The 7,217-nt window shown below is 48.0% G+C and overlaps 1 long non-coding RNA gene across 1 annotated transcript; it reads right to left on the minus strand.

Annotated features, from left to right (window-relative positions):
• Positions 1 to 1,395: 1,395 nt before the first annotated feature.
• Positions 1,396 to 6,884, minus strand: LOC144617232 (uncharacterized). Its single transcript, XR_013557529.1, has 3 exons — positions 6,157 to 6,884; positions 4,494 to 4,540; positions 1,396 to 3,352 (listed from the first exon to the last, which is right to left on the minus strand). It is a non-coding gene; the product is annotated as an uncharacterized LOC144617232 (long non-coding RNA).
• Between the last annotated feature and the right edge of the window lie 333 nt (positions 6,885 to 7,217).

The raw sequence follows: 7,217 nt of genomic DNA on the forward strand, positions 1-7,217 counted from the left end.
ACTTTTGACCTCCGAGCCATTGTTAGCCACTGGACCTCACTTCCTGTGGAACCCGCTTCACCTCGTGCTCTTCAGCTCTGCCACACTGTAAAACGTTCACCCGCCGACTGTTGCCAAATATGCCATTTCTGTAGCCCTTTACATTTACTGGGGAAGAGGTCGAGGCTGGGCCCCACACTAAGATTTGCTTTTTTCTTAAAGATGTTGGCTTCTGTGAAGATTTTTATACCGAGCGGAAAAATAGAATTCTGAATCTAGAAATCACTCCAAGTCAATATCCTCTCGTTAGTCCGGGTTGGGTGTGGGAAAGTTCCACTTGGCAGTTGTGATGAATCACGAGGTCCCGACTACTCTCCGATGGTCAGCAGAGAATAGGAATGATTTGGACACCTGGCTTCTGTCTCGCTCAGGTCTGAATCCCCAGCAAGATTCTTCACAAGGTGTCTGGCAGCTTAACCCCATCTGCCAGGGTCCAAAACCTACGTGTGCCATACCAAAATCCTGGTGAAATGGCGAAAAAGATGAAGTGACAAGTTCGTGCCCGATTCTTGCACTTTCCCCCTGCCACATGCCAGTGTGGACACCATTAAAGAGCCGGACTGCTACAATCAGGAAGGAAGGGAGCCCTTTGCTCTCAGAACTAAGGCAACGGTGCCACCGGGGCTAGTCATGAAGCAGAATCTCTCCAAGGGAGGAGCAAAGTGACACCAAAAGGTCCAGGTGGCCCTCCCCAAGCCTGGGGCTATTGCCCTTGGGACATTCCCGGCAGAAGACCCATTTTCGCAAATGTCGAAATTCCGGCCCCGGACGGATCGCTAGGCCAAGATACACCCTACATAAGTTACTGGCTATTTCAATTATTCAGGTTATCATCTGTGTTCTCCTTTTGCCCCCTGACTTTCTCAGTGAATGACTGTATAAACCTACTGCTCTCTAAAGACCTTCAAAGCGTTTACACGTAGACAGTGTATCTGAAGAGGGCCAGAGAAGTCCAAAGAAGAGAACTTGCTTTCCTCATTCTTTAAAAAACATATCCTGTATCACTTGGCTGAAATTTACATCGGGAGGAAAAAAATAAAAAATAAAAAGAGTCTCACAGTTTCTTTCTTCTGCTTTTCGGGGGAGGGGGTGGCATTGTCTGTCTACGGCTGAGCCCACAGTTGTACATGAAAGTTAATATTTCCAGGGCCCTGCGTGGGATACCTTTCCCAGAATTCATGTTCTCAATGGGAAACTGAAATAGCGCGTGAGAGTTACCCTAAGTAGATTTAAATAATTAAATTCAAAAATTCTCAAACCACTTGCTGTTTCAAATTTATTTCTTTAATAACAACTCAGACTCAGCAACAGACTGGATTAAGATTTCATTTATTCGAAATTTAAGGTATATCCAGCCCTGGGTGTTGTTTTTAAGTATTTAAGGGAAAATTTGTGCGTGGTGAAAATGAAGAGGCTGTAGCATTATAAATTCATTTCCTCTATTAGAAGCAGGGCCCCGCCTGCACGCCGCAGCTGTTCGGGGAGGTAGTCCCGGCAGGCTGAAGGGCGCGCCGCGGAGCAGACGACCCTTTGTTTCCCCACGAGGGGAGATTTGGCCGGCCCCACACCCTCAGCAACAACTATTTCCTCAGTGGCGCCAGGCAGTTGGGCAGAATCATCTGGGGTGGTTTTCATGTGGCAAAGCAAAGCATCCTCTGGGATTCCAGAGAGACTTCTGAGGATCCATTTTCATCCGTGACCTCAAATCATGCCTGGTACCGGGCACAGAGGACGGGAGGCCACGGTGGCCTGAGCCGAGTTCGCTGACCTCTGGAATAACCCGCCCCGATACAGGCGGCAAGGCAGAGAGCGACTCGGAAAGCAGGTGTTACATCGCAGGTAACAGCCCCACGGTACTTACTATTCATGCTAACAGTTTTACAAACAAGTGAGTTTCTTATACATTCATCGCCACCCCCAGGCATTCATATTCTTTTTAAGTACGGAAACCTTAATTAGATTTTGACCACAGACCCGGATTTGACTTACCCTGACAGGGTTTCCATTAGTGTAATCTGTGGGGGAATTCACTGTTTTAACATCTGTGTGCCTGAGGCCTATCTCACATTTACTGCAAAACTCTGAAAAGCCTCCCTTGTATGGCTGTATGTTTCCTCATGCTCCCAATTTCACAGAAGTCATTTCAGCACCAAACGGTAATTAGCAAAGGGATGGGCCTCAGCTGACATGAATGCAATTTATTGTTTTCCACGAGGCCCTGAACCAAGCAAACAAAGAACACAGTCTAGCTGTCTGGCATTTTATTAACTTGTATTGTGCAGTGCACCTTACTGAAGGGAGATCGTCGGGAGAAATTCAGCAGTTTGTGTGTGGCAACACGCAGACTTTGGAAGAATATTCATTTCAGTTCAATTAGGCAAGTTTTGTGGTACCTCAGTCTGTAATATAGGACAGCCACTTTTATAATTATCTTCCATATTAACTTTATCATCGCCAGACTTTTGCATAAATGCAACCTTTCATCTTTAAAATGCCAACACTTCTTCAATTTTGGCAACCGTACAGCACTGCTAATTATTTGCTCATTATGTGTGGTTAACTGATGAATCATTAATAAATGAATGAATGGCTAATATATTTTTATGGTAATTGGAGATATAACTGATTGCAGACTTCCTTAGCTTCTCAAAACGGCACTGAATGAGCAGTGGCTGCCTAATTGTTTACAGATGATATTTATGCCCCCACCCAGTGTTTCCCACAGTTGTGGTTTATCACTGGCATATTCTCATCAGTCCAGGGTGGCGGCTCGCCGAGGACCAGTCTGGGCAGAGGGGAGCGGGCAGCTGCATAACCGTGCTTCCTTCCCTTGTGTTTCTGTCACCTCGTTTGTCTCAGCTCAGCTGACACATAGCCACGTATGGGCCTCAGGGCCACTTGCTAGCAATTCGAAGACTTCTCGTGGATTCTCTTCTCCTGCGCGTCGGCGGGGCCACGGCCATAACACTGCTGCGGTTACCCCTAGTCAACAACATGTAAAGAGTTGGACACGGACACGGGACCACGCTCGCCATCCAACCGCCACTTGCCTTGGCTGGCACGCCCCGAGGAAAGGTGTGGCCAGTGGCCACGCAGCCTGGTGTCTCTGTGGTTGAGGAGCCGAAGGAGACCCTTTGCAAAGTTTGGTTACAAGCCTGCAGTTCAGTTTGCACCACCGACAGAAGTCCAGAAAATAAAATGGACCGGAGATGCTCCACTCCGTTCCCTGACTCGCCGTTCGTGGCTGGTTAGTGGGTTTGGAGGTAACTGCTGTGTTACAAAAATTGTATCCATCGTGCACCTCCGTCACCACCTATAGGTTAAAGACAAAGAGTCTGCATTTGTCGACGATTCTCGTGAAAATGAAAGATAGAATACTGGCCAAATAAGGCTTGTTTAGCTTTATACAAACAGACGGAAGATCAAGTTAAAAATGCAAAGGAGATTACCAATTCTTAATTATAATTATTTAACCAGGTGGGTAGTTTCTCCTAATGAACATTTCCATGAAAACAGAATAACTAATGACAGTCTTAAAGAAGCCTTTGTCTTTCCATGTACTAATGATCACATTTATAAATATGCAGCAAGGCCCGCGTGTACATTGCTAATGATAAGTAATTAAGCACCAGGCGTGGGAAGCCAGTGAAAAGGGTCATGTTAATGCAAGAGAGGAAATTAAAAATGCAATAAAATAAGTTGCCTAGAAAAGATTAAATAAACTTCTGGCTTCTCCTTCCAGAAAGAAAAGAACGGTTCCCCATTCTCACAGTAATGCCGTGTCAAGCCATTCAACAGCTGGTTAGAAAGTCAGACAGTACGGGTGTCAGCCTGCTCACTGCCCCCATCCCCATTTTATCCTACTGGTTTGCAGGCAGGGGGTGTGGCTTCAAAGGGCACTTGGGTCACTGGAGGAGGAAAATGGACCCCTACAAAAGGCAGGGGTCGGCCAGCAAGGACGGACACCTGCCACTGTGAAATTAAACTGAACTTTGTTGTTATTGCTGATACACCACTTGCTTATGAAACCATACGGACCAGCCTGGGTTTTTCTCATCTTTTAGACGGCAGAGAGGACAAGCAGGTTGACTTTTCCAACACAGTAGAATAACCTCGGTCTCTCTTCACATCGTCTGGTTCCCCACCAGACCCCAAGCTCCTGGAAGATGAGATCATGACTCTGTGCGAGTAGACACCGTATCCCTCACACCTAGCACTGTACCACACATACACTGAGTGCTTAATAAATGCTGGTTGGATAAGTGAATGAATGAATGTTCAGAATAGAGCGTCTGTCTCTAAGCCAAGTTAGCAGTTTGTGAGAGAGTCCTTTAACATCACTCCCAGACCAAGCAGCCCTGCCACAGAAAAACACTTGGGCCCAGTGGAAAGATGTGACACATTTCCCTCTTATTCAGGTCCTGAGAAAGGCACCAGTTCTTTCTTCCACGTACCATCACCAAAAGGAACAGAAACGTGAGGCTTCAACAAAAAAATCAGTCTTTGCAAAACAAATCATACAGTTGGCATGAGACTCCTGGTTGGTGATTGAGTTAAGCATTTCCGTTAAGCATTAAAGACACACAGAATGGGGGAGAGGGGAGGGGCACCTGGGTGGTTCAGTCAGTTAAGCAATCAACTTCAGCTTAGGTCGTGATCTCTCTGCTCCTGAGTTCAAGCCCCCTGTCAGGCTCTGTGCTGACAGCTTCAGATCCTGTGTGTCCCTCTCTCTCTCTCTCTGTCCCCGCCCGTACCCTGCTCGAACTCTCTCTCTCTCTCTCTCTCAAAAATAAAAACACTAAAAAAAATTTTTTTTTAAATAAAAACGGGGAGAAAAGACAGAATGAGTAAGTGGACTTCTTGGCCAAAGTAACAGGACTCATATCTGGATCTCCAACGCTCTTAAATAAGGGCAATTTGGGTTCTTTTTTAAAAGTGTCTTAGTGGGGCGCCTGGGTGGCTCAGTCAGTTAAGCGGCCCACTTCCGCTCAGGTCATGACTTGGCTCAGGTCATGATCTCACGGTCCATGAGTTCGAGCCCTGCATCCAGCTCTGTGCTGACAGCTCAGAGCCTGGAGCCTCTTTCAGATTCTGTGTCTCCCTGTCTCTGACCCTCCCCCGTTCATGCTCTGTCTCTCTCTGTCTCAAAAATAAAGAAACGTTAAAATAAAAAATAAATAAATAAAATTAAAGTGTCTTAGTGAAGCTCTTAAGCCACTGAAGGTTTTTTTTTTTTCTTTCAAACATTTCAAACTCGCTGATTTCCAGTCTCTCAAGGCTTCCACATTCCCTAACTCTTCTTTCTGGTTAATCCCTCAGCGAAGGCAATCTAATTTTCTGCCGCTGCAGTCCAGGGTTAACAAGAAGGCAACCTTGATCTGAAGAAAACAGCAGCGGCAAACAAAAATTAAACCGTGGTTGGATATTTTGGGTAGTGTTTCCTTTTCCTCCCCCCCCCCAACCCCCCCCCCCCCCCCCGCCTCTCTTTTTTCTTAAACGAGTTCTAAGAAGCGAGTCACAAGGCAGAAAATCCAAGGCTTGGATCTTCCCGGCCTGTTTTAATATTCCTTCTGAATTCAAATGAACCATTTCCTTTTACATAAAATCTTCGACAAGGCCACACTTCTTTTGTTATCAGAGCGTTGTCATCGGCAAGCGTGCTCGGCTCTCATAAAGGCAATTTAGTACCTGACGCGCGCGCGGGCCTAGATGGGCCTCGCAAATAAGGGGCTCCCGGGGCGGGGGGGGGGGGGGTGGGTGGGGGGGACCCCGGGGAGGACGGCCGGCTGCGGGGACACCTAAGGCGCGCCTTCCATCAACTTCTCAGGCGGGGCCTCGGTGTCTCGGGAAAGTCCGGCCCGCGGCAGGGACGCTCGGCAAGCGCATCCTGACCCCCAGCGGCCGGCCCCGTCATCGGACCCACGCTGGTTCCCAGTCCTGCGGATCCCCGCGCGCCCGGGCCCCCTTCCCTTTAATTGACAATTAAAACAAACTTCAGTTCTCACAGAATCAACCGGGTGAAATTTCGCAACGCGAGTTGCACAACTCCATTCCCTCGAAGCAAAACCGACAGTTCCCCCCCCCCCCCCCCCCCCGCCCCGAGGTTTCACTCTACACCTCTGCGTTGGTTGCTGAACTTCCCCCTCGAGTTTCTCTTCCCACACACACCGCTTTATTTCAGAGGCAGCCATGGAGACGGTTTCGGTATGTTTCTGGGGGTCCCCGCCTCGTGCCCGGCCCGGTGCTGAGCTGGCGGTGCCGCGACGCCCCGGTGCGATCGGGCGCGTTTCCAAGCGGAGCGCGGCGCCGACCCCCAGCCCGGAGGGGTGGGGGCGCTTGTGGCTCCTGCCCGGCCGCCGTCATCACACAACTCGGATAAGGCTTCCTAGCCTGGAACGACACGCAGTCACCCGGCCGGTGGTAGGGGTGCCCGACTGAGCAAGCAAAAGTGTGGCACGCTGCGGCTCGTCGTTATACTAAAAAAAATATTTGTTGTTTATCTGAAGTTCAGATTCAACTCAGGGTTCTCTATTTTATCCGGCAACCTCATCTCCTCATTTGGTGGTTGTATTACTGACCAGCTGCTGACCAGACCCTTGGATAGTCCAGGGGGCCTGGGTGCCCCCTAAGAATTGAGCAAGGATATATACACATTTATTTATATCTGTATATTTGTATATTTGAAAAAAATATGTATTTTTTTCAACCGTAGAAAAATAGAATGGGGTTCTAGAACCTCTCTGGAGGATCAGACCTCCCTGGGCATTGGCCCATGTCTCAGACTGTTAGTCCTCCTCCCTCCCCCTCTCTCAGAGGGGAGGCAAGCCCCTGTCCTGAAGGGTCTCTTTCCCACAGTCAGCCTTGCAGAGAATCTGCCACCCGAATCCTTGGCCGCAGATGTTGAAACAAAAGTCATAAACAAGGTAATTTTAGGGGATACTAGATTAAACCGCAGCTTGGTCTTTAAGGGTTAGAAGTGCCTACATTCTCAACTGCCGTTTGTATCCACTGAAATGCTAAAAAGTTCAAAAACCGAGTTTTGGATTACTGTTATCTGTCTGCCATTAAAAAAAAAAAAGAAGGCTATAGCCTTGGGAATACTGTACGTATCTGTTACCAACAACTCTGAAAACCACCTCTGCGGGCTTGTCAGTTAAACCAAATGTTAAATGGAAAAT

Source organism: Panthera onca, chromosome C1 (assembly GCF_046562875.1).
Source record: "Panthera onca isolate mPanOnc1 chromosome C1, mPanOnc1 haplotype 2, whole genome shotgun sequence".
Classification (NCBI taxonomy): domain Eukaryota; kingdom Metazoa; phylum Chordata; class Mammalia; order Carnivora; family Felidae; genus Panthera; species Panthera onca.